Genomic DNA, 19,774 nt, shown 5'->3' on the forward strand with positions numbered 1-19,774 from the left:
TGACGAGGGTCTTGGACGATATTACAGAAGATGAGTTCCAGAAATATTACCGTCAATGGCAGAAGCGCTGGAATAAGTGTGTGCAATCAGAGGGGAACTACTTTGAAGGAGACAACACTAAACGTGACTAAAACGGTAAGCAACATTTTTTTTCACATCAGTCTCATTACTTTATTGTCGCACCTCGTATATCTTATTTACCACTTTCAAAAATGTAACGTCCATTTTTTTATCCTTATTTTTCTTTCTGTCTAATTTTGTAAAGTTGAATTTTTGTACATGCATATATAATTTTAGTTAATAATATCAAAAAGATGAATCATAAATAAAATGAAAAATTTAAACTTAGATAAAGATTTATCAATCAAATACTTTTATTATCTTATTAATTAAATATTTTACAAACTTAGATAAATTATACAGTATGATGTAACATGAAATAAGTAAATGTATATTAAGATTAAGGAAAAATAATTTATTTAAATTTATTTCAAGAGCATTATACTTTGGTAAGTTTAAATTATCAGTTAGAGATTATCACTAAAGGAAAAATAAGTGTTTAGGTAGATTTCATAAGAAAGCTACCTATTGTAATGGATACCATGATTCGACTTCCGTAAAATTTCGACATATCTTTGCGTTTCACATCCCCCAGACCCCAAAACCACCGTCAGTTCAAATGTTTATATATACATTTGTATATATATATATATATATATATATATATATAAATGAAATATATATATATATTTAACTTTTTTTGTGGACACGATAACTGCCGTAATTTTCTGCCAATCACTTTCAAATTTATACATAAAATATATCGACCCAAAATCTCGGTCGAGTTCGTTAATGGGCAAAATCGGACCATGGGGGTGGAAATGGGAGGGCTTTTCGGAAAAACAAAATATCGCTATAACTTTCTTATTAAGTAAAATATCGAATTCGTTTAAGTTCCTAAAATTAAGAATTCCTAGAATTAGAATTAATTTTAGTTCCTAGAATTAGAATTCGTTTGAATAAGAGCCTAAAACTTAATCTAAGTAACGTTCTTTGATATCACCCACCATTGGCCCAGGGGGTTGAAAAAATGGGATTTCTAAGACAAAATATCATACCTCCCTTAATAGGCACAATATCTAATCGGTTTAAGGTGGTCGTTAGTCCTTTAAACATTACTTAAAATGTTTGTCTGAAACAATTTTTGATATGACCAACCCTTACGGCAAGGGATGACCAAAACTTTTCTGAAATTGTAAGAAGATGGAGCTTGTCGTATGCTAAACATGGGAAACTTTTTTCACGTGCAACCATTGTCGTGTCGAGTAAATTTGAAGTTTTTTCTACCTTTAAGGTGGAAATCTTTTTTATCCCCCTACTTAGAACCGGTGAAATTTACCTCCGGCTTCCAGTGTGCCGAAAGGAATTATTTTTCAAATATATTCTGCAGATTCTATACAATAAATACATAAAGTTAATTTCTACAAATGTTCTATTAATGTCGCGATGAAACGTAGAATCAGGTAATACTCGTAAAATTTTATTAAGATTTTTTTTAAATGTACCGTTTAAATTATACGCAGTTTAATCCTAATAAAGGTAAAGTTGCCTTTTTTGGAATTTGAATTCTAGATGTTGGATACTGGTGTTTTTTAGTGGTTGGGCTTCAATTAACAATGCGTGCCAGGTAATGTCGGCCTTAGTCGTTTCCAGTCTATACCTCGCTCTCACGTTACGAACAACGGACACGGCTACCTACGGACCCCGAATCCAGAAAACTGTATGGAACATCTGGAGACTTCCGGAGTATTCATAAGAAAATAAAACAGTAAATAATAATCAATTATCTATTATGCGATATGACTCGCAGAGAAGAATTTAGTTGAACTTTCTTATTTAAATATTTAAAAGGTTGCACAGTTGATTGTACAATTACTATAAACAGTTTGTTATCTATAAACGTATTAGATAAATAGATTCTAAATAGCTTAACTATCGGTTATATACCACATAATAGCTATATATTATATAAACAACTAAGTTAAATTATACTGTTACGGAATAGCTGGTTGAAAAAACATTTTCATACAGCTTAACAGCAGATTTTCAGATGCAGTTTGTATAATTTAATTGAGTTCTGTTAAACGTATGACTTTTCTAAAAATTTTATTCTAAAAAAAAAAAAAAAAAACAAACTTACAGTGCAAATAGAAAAGTCAAATAAGAGACTCGGGGAAAAAATTTGTGTATATATTTTGATTTGGCAGCCGAAACAGGTTAATTATATATGAATAAAAACAAGTAAGTAGTAGTAATAGTTAAATATTTCCTATAAACTATTATTATAAATGGTTTTATTTACAGTCCATTTTTTTACAGAGATATTTCAGTCAATTATTTTAGTAATTTTTATGCCTTTTTTTGAGTGATACTTTCATATCAGATCGTCTGTTAAACTATTACGATTATGGGATCTAACATATCTAAACAGAATACAAAATTTGAAAAGATGTTTTCATGTTTCTAACCTAAAATTGAAATCCTTGTTTTAATTGACAATTCAAACCGTTCGTTTGCTTGAATTGTCATTTCTTTTAATTTTAATAGTTTTTACTGGAAAATAATAATTAAAAAAAAAAAATATTATATTTAACTCGTTCTCTGTTACCTAGTTCTTAGGGGAATTAGTAGAACACAAGTGAAACTTGCAACTTGTTATATAAGAAGTTTTTTTTTCAAAAAAAATTAACTATTGCGTGTGTATGAATATATATATTTACATATAAATATGTGGATATATCCACGTAAATTCTTACATGATTTAACCTGTTTTGTTACTTAAATAAATTACAATTAATAAATTAAATAGTAATAACTAATAAATTTAAAATTTGATGTGGACACCACATGACTTTCTTGTACGCCTATTAAATTACATATTCACTTTTTTTTTTTAAATGGAAAGTACATAAAAATTTATTTCATTAATAACCTCTGATATTTTATATATATATATTTTATTATTACTTATCGTAATTTTTTTTTTAATGAAAGGTTAATAATTATTAATAAATCAACTTATTTAAATAAAAAAAAGCTAAAAAATGGGATGAAGTCTGATACGAACAGATGTGCCTTCCCCGTGTATGATTCAAATATTTTATTTATTAAAATTTCATTTGATTATAACTCTGGAACCAATGAAATTAATACCATTTACGATATATCGTTGAAAAGCTCTCAATGAGGGTTTATTACTGCAGTTAAGAAAAAGTCCAAAATCAAACTTTTTTTGGATCGTGGGCTTTTTTGAACACTTTTGGTTCAGTTGATTGCAATCAAAAATGGAGATATACAATTAGAGGTTACAATCAGTACTAAATCCAAAATTTCAATATCCTACTGCTAATCGTTTCAGAGTTGTGCGAGATACATAAGTACGTACATACTTATATACATACGTACTTATAGACGTCACGCTGAAAACAGCAAAATGGATTCAGGGATGGTCAAAATGGATATTTCCGTTGAAATTTGAAAACCGAAAATTTTTCACGCTCACAATACCTCTTTTATTTCGTACAAGAAAGTAAAACCTAATTATTTCTTACATTTTAGGTTTTACAGAAATATTTGAATATTAAACATTTTATAGTTGTTTAATCTCCTAATTTATCTAATATTTTTAGAATATTTTTTTATGTTTGAAACCATTTTTCTATTTCAATGAGTATATGTGTAGTTTTTTTTTTTTTTAATACAATATTTATATTTAATATATACAGAATTATTCAAAACTATGCGGCAATCTCTCGGAAGCTTATTCTAGTGCCAAAAAATAGGAAAATATCATATAAACAGAGGACCGAAAACGCTTTGTTATCGAGTTATGGCTAGCGAAATATTTCCGTCGGATTTCAGATAGCCCGGGGAAATGACGACTTTCTGAAATTCTGGAAAGGTAAATTAAGGAGCGAATTTAGTTGTTTCTTAAGGGTTTTGACCTGAAATTATTACAAAAATGAATCCCAAAACAGTGCCTAAACTAATTTTAAAGTTATCTGACGTAAAACATAAAAATTGTGGGTAAAACCAACACGTTTTTGGGTTTACCGTAAGAAAAATTGGTTAAATGGTTAATTAAGTTATATTTATTTCAACTAGTATTGTAGAAACTCTAATTCTGAAAAGATTCATGTAAATTACTTGAGAAAAAATTGAATACAGGATATTGAAATTTATCTTTATTAAAAAACAAATCAGACTGAACTGTGGAAAAAATTTAACAGCATGAAAAAACTAATTTTGTCCAGAGATTAGAAACAGCTTTTAACATATAATGTAATTTAACTTTGAAAATAACGGAAAAATGACATTAAAAATTAGGGAAGGCGTTATTAATTGCCTTCAAATTTGCTTGAAGTGGTCCCCGTTTTATTCAATACATGATTTCGCTCGACGAATCCATTCTTTTCTAGCGCGTTTAAAAAAGTTAAAATTATTCCTAATAGTTTCTGCAGCCTCTATTATGCGATTCCTTAGAGTTTTTCTTGTGTGTTAATCTATTTTGAATAAACAATTGACATCATTCAACCCCGTAGAAAAAAGTCTGATAGCGATTGGCCTGGGGATGGTGGTGGACATTTCAATGGTCCATTTCGACCGATCCATTATCTGCCGTATGTATTTCAATGATCCTTATTTAAAAAATGAGGAGGTCCTCCGTCATACATGAACCGCATCTCTAAATCCAAAAATCGTGTTATTTTTTACGCCCAATTTTTGTGTTTTATATCAAATATTTTTTAAATTAATGTAGCTACAGTTCTGAGACCTATTTTTCTAATATTTTCAAGTTGAAAACCATCAGAAACAACTAAATTCGCTCCTTAATTTAACTTCCCAGAAATTCAGAAAGTCTTCATTTCCCTGAATATCTGAAATCTGACCGAAATCTTTCGCTAGCCGTAACTCGCTAACAAAACGTTTTTGGGCCTACGTTTATATGTACTTTCTGTCCTATTTTTTAGCTATAGAATCAGCTCCCGAGAGATTACCGTTTAGTTTGAATCACTGTATATATACATGTATATATATATATATATATATATATATATATATTGTTTCTTTATTTGTTTCGATATTGTTTCTTTCGGTCGCTTATGATGATTGTGTGAGGGGTTATTGTTGTTGAATCTTCTTTACGTTTTGTGGTATAAGGAATATGAAAATACCATTCATTTGAAATTTAATCTCCTTATATATATCTATATATATAAAAATGAATGTTTGTCTGTCTGTATGTCTCTTATACCTTCTTAAACCGTTCATCCGATAGCGATGAAACTTTGGGGAATGGTTGGACGCATGCCACGGAAGGTTTCTGAATTAGTTTGGACCCGCTAGGTGGCACTGGTGTCGAGATATTTAGAAAAATTATATTTATGGATCAATTTGGTTCATATTCAGAATATGAATATTAGTTACGTGAAAAGAAATATTTTTGGAAAAACTATACCCGCTAGGTGGGGCCGGTGTCGAGATATTTACGAAACAAACAAACAAATATACAAACAGACTTTTTTATTCTATAAATATATATATATATATATAAAAGGCATGTTCGTATGTGTGTCCGTTAAAGACCAAAAAACTAATAGACCGAATTACGCGCGGGCAAAAGGAAAAAGGGGAAAATGGAAAACGGGAAAAAGGTGGAAAGAGAAAAGGGGAAAACGGGAAAGTATGAAAAGGAAACTGGAAGAGGGGGAGGGAGAAGGGGGAAAGGGACAAGTTGGCAAGGGAAAAAGGGAAGGAGAAAGGGGATTAGTGAAAGGTAAAATTTGTGAAGTTCAGTTTTTTAATTTTTTTTATAAAATTTTCAATTGTGTTCATTTAAACTCTCTCTCTCTCTCTTTCTCTCTCTCTCTCTCTCTATATATATATATATATATATATATATATATAGCGAAGCATTGCCGGGTCTGCTAGTATTTTTATATATATAGAACTATGAACTATAGAACTATAGGACTATGTATAAAATTTGTGGCTCAAAAATCTCCAAAGCTACTGTAGCAATTTCTTTGAAATTTATATATGTTGTAGTAGTAAATTGAAAGTTGTGAAATGAAGATTTTGTGAATTTGTTGAATCGATTTAAAGTCTACGTAATTATCGATTTAAACAACTTAATCTCAATTTGAGGTTATGTTGACTTTGTATTGGTGTATTTTTCATACCCGCTTATCCAGGAGATTTACAGTTATGAGTGAGTTTAAACTTGATGCTTGTGTGTAGAGTCTACGCGTTATTTTTAATTATTTCATAAAATTACGGTTACAATAATGTAATTTTCTTATAAACAGAAAATTCATTTTTATATTAAATAAAAACTACGTAAAAAAATACTTAATTTACTTTTCTCAATTAATTTATTTTTTGTATATTTCTTGCGCAAAAAAGTACACAAAATATTTACACAAATAATATTATTCAGAATAAAATAACGAATAGTCTTCCTCAGAAGTACACAAGAATTCCTTTTTACTCCAAAAATAGCTTGCAATTTCAGTAAATAATGTTGTTAAAGAATATTGTATCTTATTACTGTTTCACTGAGTGTACTGCAAACTAGGAACTACATAAAGTAAGATTAACAAATTCACTAATCGTAATAAAGTGAACAAGTAAATTAAGATTCAGAAACAGATTAAGGTTCAGAAGAACAAACCTTTTCGTGGAATGAGACAGTGGGAGTCAGTCTTGAATTTAGCAACACGCATCCTCAAAACTAAAGATCGGGATGCTATGGAGTGGGACGGAGTATGATAGGTAGGGACTTTGAGAGCAGCCGTACTCAGGAGAAGGCGACTTGGTGAGGTGAGTCGCCTTTGATGAGTGACCGAAGATCCCTCTTGCTCTGGGGAAATAAAAGACCATAGCCCCGGCTGGAGCTGTCTCTCACCGGAGGGCAATGGTTAGAGGCGTGGCAACTTAAAGGACCGAATCCCGGCCGACGGGGTGATCCTCCGTGAGGCACGGTATAGCCAGATCTCACGGGGTCAAAAAAAAAAAAAAAAAAGCCTCAAAAAATTCTGGAGGCTGGGGATGAATCGTGGCGACGATTAGGGACCAGGGAGGTAGCCTTATTGCCTAGGGTGTTCTGGCCCCATATGATGGAGTCGGAGCTCCCCGATGATGGCATTAAGGACCCTCAGGTATGAGAGGAACGCGTAGAGGTAGCGGTACGCGGAAGGCGTGCCGGTTACATGTAGGATAGGGACGGGGAGGGTAGCCCCATTGAAGAGGGGAGAGTTAGCTGCCCGAATGAGGTGGTTGGCTCCCCCCGAAGAGGCTTTGGAGACCCCGGCGGGAGATCCTCCGTAAGGAGGCAGTTAGGGTGGGCAGAGACTGCTGCCACGGCACTGCAAGGCGACCATGTTATGTCTTAACAGGCGGAGGCTGGTTGCCTTGGGGTGCTTAACAAGATCTCACGGGGTCACCCTGGGGGTTAGAGGCCATGGCACTGGCTGAGGCCGCACGACCATACTCAGTGGTAAGGATAAGGAGAAAAAGAACAAAATTGATTTTAAAAGTAAAAGCATTAACTTTATGTGAATATAAATATTTACTCTCATTTTTATTCATATTTGATTTAATTTTAAAATCCTACATCATGTTGAATGCATTGCAATAAACAACTGACAATTAACATTATATTACCTATTAGATAAATCCAAATTGAAACAATATTTCTATTTTAAATTTATTTAAACATTATAAGAGTTCAGTAGTATAAATGATTCAAGAAGAATGAAACAAATTTTCAATACATATTCTACTGGCGAAAATAAAGATGAAAGTACATATAAACATAGGTTCGGAAACGCGTCGTTAGCGAGTCTCGATTGGCGAACGACTTCGCTCTGATTTCAATGCCTTCAGAAAAATTAGGCGAGACTTTAATTGTAGAGACCATATTTAGCGGTTTTATATGAAATCTAACTTGAAAAATTAAAAAAATAGATCCAGGAACTGTATTTTTAGTAGTTTTCGAAAAGTTTGGGGGAAAACACAAAAATTTAGGGTCGAAAATCACACTATTTAATATTTAGCACATAATAACTTTGTTAAATGAGTAATAGACACAAAAATTTTCGACAACAATTCCAGAGAAATTGATTCTATGTAAAATGGTGTGAAAAAAAACCATAGAAACAAAATACGAAGAAGAATTTTAAAGATTATTAAAAATTATTCATCGCTTGCTTGAAGCTTGTGCTTAGAAATATGAAATGGAAATTTTAGCGTATGAAAAATGCGCTGTCTGAACGGGATTTGAACCGGAGACCTCTGGATGAGAAGCTGAAAAGCAACTACTTCACCAAAGATGGGCATATTTTTAATACACATATTATTATATTAACTTCTTTGAATTCCGTAATTTACCCTTTCCATTTGTTATTCACTATAAATAGTATTCCATATCGGTCTGAATTCTGCAACATTGTTTCGAGCCTATCTATATAATTTTTAATTTTTTCCTTCTCTTTTCTACTTGACCCATTATTAATTTATTTTAAGATATAATTCCAATCACCGTTCCTTCCCAAATAGTGTATTAAAATTTTATCGCTCATAATGTTTTTATTTAATTTTTAATTATATTTTTTTCATAATTTCTCAATTGTACTTTATTTAAGCTTTCCATGTTCAGATTCTACCTTTCATCATCATACCCGCGTTCCCGTTCCCCCGTGTCTTTCGCTAGCTGCACCCATTGCTGTTTCCCCTCAGTACTAAGATGTGAGATGCCAGTTTACTCTCCCCCATCCATTCTTCACTATTATTAAACAAAGATCTATCTAAACTGTTTATTAATTTCTTCTGTCTATTTTCTCAGTAAATCATTACATACCGTTTTTCTGATATCCTAGATCTAGATATAAAACCTTCTTTATTCCTTCGTCGTTTATTTAGATTCATTTGGTTGTCTTCTGATCGTGTTATTTTCTTTTAAAAATTAAAGATATCCTTTAATTAGTAAATAGTCGGATATGAATATAAACTTATCCTCATTTCCTTTATAATGCATAAAATACAAAAGATTGTTTCTTCAAACTTATCCTAAGCTTTTGTGACAGATTTCTTATTTTTATATTTGAAATATTTTTTACTACTACATTGAATTCAGCATTATTATGATTGAGATATTACCATTTCCTGTATTTAATCTTGTAGCATCGTCAATATAACAATCATTAATTGACTTAAAAATAGATTCAGAGATATTTTTTAATTATTATTGTTAATGATCTATGTAAGTCATACTGAATGCCAAATATAACAATGTATACTTTCTGTTCGTTTCATCTAATAACATAAAATAATCTTGTGATTTATCCATCTCCTTACTTTAATTAATAATTTCATTCACAAACTTAGAATCGATATTATTTTTAACACATTTTTTTAATAAATAATTCAAGTTTTGTTAAAATCGTATTTATTTTTTTCTACCGAAATTTTTTCTTTGTATAAAATAATGATTTAATTAAATTATATGTTCGCTACATTTATACTGAATAATTATTTAATTTATATTTAATATTTTTAATTAGACGAAACATTAAAGAAAAGGTCTACGCGTAAAATTACCTTAGTAATTGTTATCAGTAATAATTACGCGCAGCAATATTAATAGGTCATTGTTTGAATAAATAATAAAGCTTTAATATTTAATTTTACTTCAGTGATACTTCGACTATACAACAACAATTTAAATAATGACTACTGTATTTAATAACTTTGTAAGTAGCTAACCAAATGACCTTCAAAGTGCAACAGAGATAAATGAACTACACCGCGTTTTTGTATCGTAACTTTCCTGTTGTTAATAAAACTATGTAAATTTTCTTAAAATTAGTATAATTTTAAAACTATATGTATTGAAAAAAAAGGATAGGTTCACAAATTTTCATTTTGACCAGATACACTCTAAACTTACAGTTTTCAAATGTTGTAGTAAAACAAAATCGCGATCATATAAACAAATTCATTTACGGACACGATGTGTTGTCTTCAACATCCAAATACAAACTCAGTTACAGTGTTAGAATATCAAAAACAACTATATAGATAAAGTACATGTAATTTATTTTTGTAGTAGGAAAAGAGAAAAGTAATATAATATTTTGTAATTATATCAGGAAGTTAAACCGAAAATATTTTAAGTTTAATTAGTTAAGTAAGGAAATAATTTTTGAAAAATAAATATTGGTTCTTTAACTTTAAATATGTTTTATTATAAGCAAACAAATATATAATTTTAAACCTAAGAAATACTTAAGATAAATGAAAAATATAATTCAAAACAAGAAAATTATACGAAAATAAATTTGAATTATAATAAAAACAATACTAATATGGGAGAACCCAGAATTGAAAAAAGATGTAAGAGTCCCCAGAAAAGACATAGAGGACAAATCAGCTGATTTGGAAGCCGAGAGTTCCAGCGTTCAAGTCCTAGTAAAGCCAGTTATTTTTACATGGATTTGAATGCTAGATCGTGGATACCGGTGTTCTTTGGTGGTGGTTGGGTTTCAATTAACCACACATCTCAGGATTGGTCGAACTGAGAATGTACAATACTACACTACATTTACACTCATACATATATCATCCTCATTCATCTAAAAACGTTAGTTACCGGAGGCTAAACAGGAAAAAGAAAGAAAGAAAAAGGGGAAGCCCAGGAACCCACCGGGTTGCTCTAGTGGGGGACGCCATCTTCCCAAATCAGCTGATTTGGAAGTCGAGGGTTCTAACGTTCAAGTCCTAGTAAAGCCAGTTATTTTTGCATGGATTTGAATGCTAGATCGTGGATACCGGTATTCTTTGGTGGTTGGGTTTCAATTAACCACACATCTCAGGATTGGTCGAACTGAGAATGTACAATACTACACTTCATTTACACTCATACATATATCATCCTCATTCATCTAAAAACGTTAGTTACCGGAGGCTAAACAGGAAAAAGAAAGAAAGAAAGGAAGAAAGAAAAAGGGGAAGCCCAGGAACCCACCGGGTTGCTCTAGTGGGGAACGCCATCTTCCCAAATCAGCTGATTTGGAAGTCGAGGGTTCTAACGTTCAAGTCCTAGTAAAGCCAGTTATTTTTACATGGATTTGAATGCTAGATCGTGGATACCGGTGTTCTTTGGTGGTTGGGTTTCAATTAACCACACATCTCAGGATTGGTCGAACTGAGAATGTACAATACTACACTTCATTTACACTCATACATATATCATCCTCATTCATCTAAAAACGTTAGTTACCGGAGGCTAAACAGGAAAAAGAAAGAAAGAAAGGAAGAAAGAAAAAGGGGAAGCCCAGGAACCCACCGGGTTGCTCTAGTGGGGAACGCCATCTTCCCAAATCAGCTGATTTGGAAGTCGAGGGTTCTAACGTTCAAGTCCTAGTAAAGCCAGTTATTTTTACATGGATTTGAATGCTAGATCGTGGATACCGGTGTTCTTTGGTGGTTGGGTTTCAATTAACCACACATCTCAGGATTGGTCGAACTGAGAATGTACAATACTACACTTCATTTACACTCATACATATATCATCCTCATTCATCTAAAAACGTTAGTTACCGGAGGCTAAACAGGAAAAAGAAAGAAAGAAAGGAAGAAAGAAAAAGGGGAAGCCCAGGAACCCACCGGGTTGCTCTAGTGGGGAACGCCATCTTCCCAAATCAGCTGATTTGGAAGTCGAGGGTTCTAACGTTCAAGTCCTAGTAAAGCCAGTTATTTTTACATGGATTTGAATGCTAGATCGTGGATACCGGTGTTCTTTGGTGGTTGGGTTTCAATTAACCACACATCTCAGGATTGGTCGAACTGAGAATGTACAATACTACACTTCATTTACACTCATACATATATCATCCTCATTCATCTAAAAACGTTAGTTACCGGAGGCTAAACAGGAAAAAGAAAGAAAGAAAGGAAGAAAGAAAAAGGGGAAGCCCAGGAACCCACCGGGGTTGCTCTAGTGGGGAACGCCATCTTCCCAAATCAGCTGATTTGGAAGTCGAGGGTTCTAACGTTCAAGTCCTAGTAAAGCCAGTTATTTTTACATGGATTTGAATGCTAGATCGTGGATACCGGTGTTCTTTGGTGGTTGGGTTTCAATTAACCACACATCTCAGGAACGGTCGAACTGAGAATGTACAAGACTACACTTCATTTACACTCATACATATCATCTTCATTCATCTAAAAACGTTAGTTACCGGAGGCTAAACAGGAAAAAGAAAGAAAGAAAGGAAGAAAGAAAAAGGGGAAGCCCAGGAACCCACCGGGTTGCTCTAGTGGGGAACGCCATCTTCCCAAATCAGCTGATTTGGAAGTCGAGAGTTCTAACGTTCAAGTCCTAGTAAAGACAGTTACTTTTATACGGATTTGAATACTAACTAGATCGTGAATACCGGGTAGACCGTGGAATTCAATTACGCACATGTCTCAGGAATGGTCGACCTGAGTCTGTACAAGACTACATTTCATTTACGGTCATCCATATCATCCTCATTCATCCTCTGAAGTAATACCTGAACGGTAATTCCGGAAGGCTAAACAGGAAAAAGAGGATCCCAGGAAAGCACCACTCTGGTTAAAAAAATGCTATCTTCCTATCTACCCTGAATGAAAAGAACTATCACAACCCGTTATATGTCTAAATTTCAATCGGATGGTTTGAGGTATCGTATCAACCCGTAAATTATGAATTTATTTCTGATAATTAAGATTGCTAAAGGTAACAGTATAAATTGCGGCTATGTGAAATAAAAGTTAACCATTTTTTTCCGATTTCTTTGGAAAAAACTAAGAAGAGACGATTAGTCTATTAATAATTAGTAGATGAGTAACCGGATAGATTATAAAACCTTGAACAAAAATTTTAATCTATGCAAATAAAAATATAAATTATCATTTGTTCAAAATCTTAAATCTCCGAAAGTTTTCACCGATTGCTTTGAAATTTTAACACAACATTGTATTCGAATACGCGCGATTTTTTATCTACTTACTATTTATATACCTAAGATTTTACATCTGTGACAGGTAAAAACATACTTTTTTTGCATAACAGAGATATCTGTTGGTCGTAAAAGCAACACACGCTATTCTAAATATTTTACGATTCCATTTCAATGTTTCCGATATGTGTGTCCGCTATAGACTAAAAAACTACTGGACCGATTTACGCGCGTGGAAAAAGAAGAAAGAGAAAATTAGAAAAGGGAAAACTTGAAAAAGGTAAAAGGAAAGAAAGGGAAAACGGGGGAAAGGAAATGGAAATAGGAAATGAGAAAAATGGGAAAAGCGGGAAGAGGACGTGGAAATGGAAATAAGGGAAAGAGAAATGCGCGGGAGGAAGGGGAAATTGGGGAAAGTTAAAGGGAATATGGTGAAATGAAAACGGGAAGGAAACTGGAAAAGACAAATAGGGAAAGGGTTGAAAGGGGGAAAAAGGGAATAATGAAAGGGGGAAAGGGAGAAAAAGCGTAAAAGGGAAAGGTTAAATTTTGTGAAGTTCCGTAATATTCATTTTGTTAGTGTTTGATAAAACTTTTAATTGTGTTCATTTAGTTTACATATATACTCAAATCTAACAATAGCGAAAAAGGGTCTGCTGTTTATTAATACTTAATAATTTAAAAATTGATAATCATGACGCTTTTTAGACTAATGATATCGTGAATGCGTTATTTTTAATGTGTTTTAATTAAAAGATGAATTAAAAATGAGATTTCTTTGCTGATGAATTTGTACGAATGAAATAATTCATTTGTTTTAATAGGCTCGCTCGAGTCACTAATCAACCGCCAAGAATAAGCCGATGTTACTTATACCTGAACAGGGACATTGGTAATTAGCGTAGTAGAATGATCTGCATTTGTTTAATCTATTTCTTCTCCATTTAGCTATTTCTAAACCACAAACGATTAGACCAGTAGATCAGATATTTATTATTTAATTATTTATCGTGCGGTACAAATACAGTGCCGGGTTCCAAATATTGATACTAAACATTCAAATAATTATAATAGCAAAATATATATAATATTTACTTAGTTACAATTACATGTTTCTACAATTAACTATGGCTACAAATTAACACCCAGTTGTTTTCAGCTTTTTGAAACCAGGTGGGATAACACGATATACAACTTGTGGATTTTCTTTTATGCTAGCTGTTGGCTACTTAATTAGATATTCAACAGTTTGGAGTGCTCACCGTACTCACAATCAGCCGTAAGTTATATACTCCATTAATTCATAAAGTAATTACACCTAACGTGTCCAGTTCTTAAGTGATTAAGTTTAGACCACAATTGTTTTGGAAGACTGAAGTCCGGCAATTGCGGATGGATCCGCTTCTATCAATGGCAGCCAAAGTTTATCGTCCTACGAGATCTGCCATTGTTATATGATATTAAAGTCCTCCTTTATAAACTTCTGGGTCAGTTCCCATGTAGATTCCGAGAGTTCAAGCCCCGATTAGTTAATCCACTAACTGCCGTGTTGACTGATGCGACCGCATTGGTAATCATTTTCTGGAGTAGCACGAGGGAATTCTGAGCCTCAGATGTGACGGGGAGGTATATTAGCTAGTATTGGAAGCCATCTAATCGGGGTAGAAGAGACTGTACCATATAATTGTTCTCGTGGTTTTATTTAACTCAATATCTAGCTTACCAGTATGGCAGTTATTTAACCACATAGGTGCACAGTACTCAGCCACAGAATATGACAAGGCTAATGTTGATATTCGAAATATTCTTCTTATATTCACTAAGTGCTTCCAGCCAGCTTATCAATTATGTTACTCAGTTCTAAATTTTGCAGAAATATTCAAGATATGTGGCTTGTCAGTTAGGGTTCTGTCATCACACCCGATTTTTTTTTTTTAACCTTCGGGACCACCGTTAGGTATTGCTTCAGAGGATGAGATGAATTATTTGTAGCGTGTGTGAAAATGCCATGTCCGACCGGGATTCTAACCCGGTCAGGCATGATGTCGTAGTTTTTTCCCACAAATGAGACCTGTAGAGAATTTCTGACATCTCTGTTGCTTAAATAGAAGTAACTTATTTGTGTTTTAGTCGGGTTAGGTTTCAGATCCCAATTATCGAAGTCCACACCAAGCAATCTCAGATTCTCATCAATCACTATTTCATACTCCGTGAATGTTTTACATTGGCAGAGAAAGAGAGAGCAATATAATTTGCGTACATTAATTTCATGTTTCTAATAGGGTAGGTCACTTATGTATAGATTGAACTACAAAAGGGCCATAACAGATCCCTGGGGTAAGCTATTGTTTAATATTTTGGCCTACTTTGAGTCTTACCAAGATATATCATGATCTTTATCTTTGTCAGTATTTCTGTTAAAATGACATAATCAATGTGAATTATTTGAACCGCATATCGGTTCACATTGATATACGATTATACCAATAACACGAATAACTTATTAGAATTTATTCGGTCAATTTTATTTTAATATTCTTTTCCAACTTTCGTATGTTTAATAGAAAATTTCGTATTACACAAAGCTGACATTGCTGAATTTTCGAGCAATTCTATTTGCTTAAACTCTCATTAGTAATTAGTTTTTTGACTCTTTTTAATTTCATATTTTAAGGGCGAAAATAATAAATAAAGTAAAAGGATTAAAAACTATAATTATTTTAAATAAAGGATTAAATTGCTCAGTTTTTATGAGAATTGCTGCTAGGATAGTAATTCTTTTAATTTTTTTCTGCATTTAATAAACTCATTAACCATTCTGCGTGTGCTAACTTATTTTTATATGAGTTTCCTTTGATACCTGAAGCAACTTGCCATTCTAGCAAGTCGCTTCTAAATAAATACCACTTATGGTATTTATCCTTCCCGCTCTACGGTTCCGTATTAGTCCTCTTGTCATAAACTTTTCTGTAAAAATATTAAATTCAGAAAATAAAAAATTTTAATGAAGTTACTTACGAAAAAACAATGTTAAAATATTATACGTAAATTGTGTTTAATTCATTTTTAGTCCACCGGACTAGTATAGTGATTAACTCGATGTCACAAATCAGTTATTTAACAGCCGTTAAATTCTGAAGAAATCAGTCTCTGAAGATGAAATCGTAGTACATATTAGTTACTTTTACACGGATTTGAATACTAGACAGTGAATACCTGTGTACTTTGGTGGTTTTTTTTTTTTCTCTACTCCCTGGGCCGGACCGACTTGATGGTATTACGCCACCCAGGGGAGTGTCCGTTACTCTAATAGGCCCTCCCCGCCTACCGGCTATATACCGGCATGGCAGGTCAGGCCTACCGATGGCTCTTTTGAGATTTTTTATTCTATTATGTCCTCTATGGAACCACATCATACCTACAAGTCGTGATGTGATCCCCGAAACTTTCATAATACTCTCTTGTCCCTACAGCACACCCCAAGGAGTCCTCAGCGGATCATTGAAACTAGCACACCTAAGCATGCTGGCTCTCACAGCCGAGGCTGTCCACCCGACCTAACATACTAGAAACCCGTACTTCTTTCATCTTCATTCTTCTGTTTTAGTACTGTCTTTATATAATCAGCGACCTTCCTCCAGTTCTCCTTACTGCTGAGCATGAAATCCACGGTTTCCTTCGGCGTTTTTCCATGAATACCCGCGTCGTGTCTTAGTCTTATCCATTTATTACATACTAAAAACGTATGCTCAGAATCATCGTCCTGTTCGCAGTACATGCACGTGGGTTCATTCCTTCTTCCCACCTTATGGAGATAACCATTGAAACACCCATGTCCCGTCAGGAACCGGGTGATCCAATAGTCAGTTTCTCCATGCCGCCTGTTTATCCATCCTGTTAATTCTGGAATTAAGGTTCTTGTCCATCCAGCCTTCGCCCATCTCTCCTGCCAGATTCTATGTATGTTTTCCCTGACTTTGGTGGTTAGAGTTCAGTTAACCGTACGTCTAGGGAATGGTCGGCCTAAGTCTGTACAAAACTATTACTTGTCGTACGTATCATGCTCATCTCATTGGGCCGTCCGGAAGTTGCTTATTCACTAGTTGAACACATTGCAACGTACACATTAGGAAAATAATTTATTTTATTTTATTTTTTATTTAGCCAAATAAGTATCGAATACTTTTTTTTGTAATAAAAACAATATTTCCACAATCAATTACCAACGTAATTTTCAATAAGTAGAAAAATAATGTTTTAAGAAAATATTCAACCTTGTTCTTTTCTGTAATAAAGTTTTAATTAATTTAATGAAAGAATATAGCTTTATTATTGTTTCATTTTTTTTTTATTTCCCCCTTATTTTACACTATTGTATTTAAAATGTTTTCCAATAGCTGGTTTTCGAAATGGTAACCATTAAAATGCTGACATTTTGATTTGCTGTAAAATAGGGATTAGTGTTTTACACAGAATTATATGTTTCCGTAGTACATGCATAGTTTCATAATTATAATTAACAACAGCACAAAAAAGGGAAACACAGATCCAAAGAAAAGGGAAATTTCCATTAAACAGACGGTAATCTCACCTGTCTGTTAGAAAAGAGTACAGCTGCTTTACATACGGATAAATTACAATGTTGGCAATTATACTTTTAGTATATCTGTTTCATTGTTAAAAAAATTTTCACTGTTTTCTTTAATATAATTTCAACATTTGTTTTGTGTGTGTGCGCGCGCGCGTGCATGTAAACAGAAAATAACCCTGCACAAAACGAGGAAAGAATGAATAAGGAAAACAGTACAGATGCTATTACTTAATTACATTAATAATAGAAGATTGGAAAAATTAAAACGAGAACAGCAATGGCTAAGAAAGCAATTAACTGAAAAAACAGTTATTATTAATTATGATAGAGCTAGACATAAGGAAGTATTTTATGACGTGATAAGTTGGGTGTAATACTTCTTCTGAATGGGAAACGTGAACATTAAAAAAGCACTGGAGAACTTTTAATGTGGGTATTAAAAGAGTGGAGAAAATTAAATGGACAGACAGAATGAAAATTAAATAATTTAGAATAAATAGTACTAGATGCGTAATCAGAGAAATGAACATTGGTAAAATAGACGGAGCATACAGGAAAGTTAAGGAAAATTTTGGGGTACATAAATTAAAATCCAATAATGTGTTAAACAAAGATGGTATACCAATATATAATACGAAAGGTAAAGTCGATAGATGGGTGGAATATATTGAAGAGTTATACGGAGGAAATGAATTAGAAAATGGTGTTATAGAGGAAGAAGAGGAAGTTGAGGAGGATGAAATGGGAGAAACAATACTGAGATCTGAATTTAAGAGAGCATTAAAAGATTTAAATGGCAGAAAGACTCCTGGAATAGACGGAATACCTGTAGAATTACAGCGCAGTGCAGGTGAGGAAGCGATTGATAGATTATACAAACTGGTGTGTATTATTTATGAAAAAGGGGAATTTCCGTCACATTTCAAAAAACGTGTTATAGTCATGATACCAAAGAAAGCAGTGGCAGATAAATGTGAAGAATACAGAACAATTAGTTTAACTAGTCACGCATTAAAATCTTAACAAGAATTCTATACAGAAGAATTGAGAGGAGAGTGGAAGAACTGTTAGGAGAAGACCAATTTGGTTTCAGGAAAAGTATAGGGACAAGGGAAGCAATTTTAGGCCTCAGATAAATAGTAGAAGGAAGATTAAAGAAAAACAAACCAACATACTTGGCGTTTATAGACCTATAAAACGCATTCGATAACGTAGACTGGAATAAAATGTTCAGCATTTTAAAAAATTGGGTTCAAATACAGTGATAGAAGAACAATTGCTAACATGTACAGGAACCAAACAGCAACAGTAACAATTGAAGAACATAAGAAAGAAGCCGTAATAAGAAATGGAGTCCGACAAGGATGTTCCCTATCTCCGTTACTTTTTAATCTTTACATGGAACTAGCAGTCATCATTAACTGCTAGTTCATTAACTGCTTAAAGAAGAATTTAGATTCGGAATAACAGTACAAGGTGAAAAGATAAAGATGCTACGATTTGCCGATGATATAGTAATTCTAGCCGAGAGTAAAAAGGATTTAGAAGAAACAATGAACGGCATAGTCCTACGCAAGATCTATCGCATGAAAATAAACAAGAACAAAACAAAAGTAATGAAATGTAGTAGAAATAACAAAGATGGACCACTGAATGTGAAAATAGGAGCAGAAAAGATTATGGAGGTAGAAGAATTTTGTTATTTGGGAAGTAGAATTACTAAAGAGGGACGAAGCAGGAGCGATATAAAATGCCGAATAGCACAAGCGAAACGAGCCTTCAGTAAGAAATATAATTTGTTTACATCAAAAATTAATTTAAATGTCAGGAAAAGATTTTTGAAAGTATATGTTTGGAGCGTCGCTTTATATGGAAGTGAAACTTGGACGATCGGAGTATCTGAGAAGAAAAGATTAGAAGCTTTTGAAATGCGGTGCTATAGGAGAATGTTAAAAATCAGACGGGTGGATAAAGTGACAAATGAAGAGGTATTGCGGCAAATAGATGAAGAAACAAGCATTTGGAAAAATATAGTTAAAAGAAGAGACAGACTTATAGGTCACATACTAAGGCATCCTGGAATAGTCGCTTTAATATTGGAAGGAGAGGTAGAAGGAAAAAGTTGTGTAGGCAGGC

General features: G+C 33.1%; 1 protein-coding gene across 2 annotated transcripts in view; it reads left to right on the forward strand.

Annotated features, from left to right (window-relative positions):
• Nucleotides 1-2,172: 2,172 nt before the first annotated feature.
• LOC142320467 (proton-coupled amino acid transporter-like protein pathetic) overlaps nt 2,173-19,774 on the forward strand; it is a 182,134-nt gene continuing 164,532 nt past the window's right edge. Inside the window, exons 1-2 of one of the 2 annotated variants that reach the window (XM_075358277.1) lie at nt 2,183-2,301; nt 14,207-14,326. The gene's annotated coding sequence lies outside the window, so the exon portion shown is untranslated. Of the gene's footprint in view, nt 2,302-14,206; nt 14,327-19,774 lie in introns of both variants that reach the window. The other variant, XM_075358278.1, reaches the window with a different exon arrangement.

This window comes from Lycorma delicatula, chromosome 2 (assembly GCF_047948215.1).
Source record: "Lycorma delicatula isolate Av1 chromosome 2, ASM4794821v1, whole genome shotgun sequence".
In the NCBI taxonomy this organism is placed as follows: domain Eukaryota; kingdom Metazoa; phylum Arthropoda; class Insecta; order Hemiptera; family Fulgoridae; genus Lycorma; species Lycorma delicatula.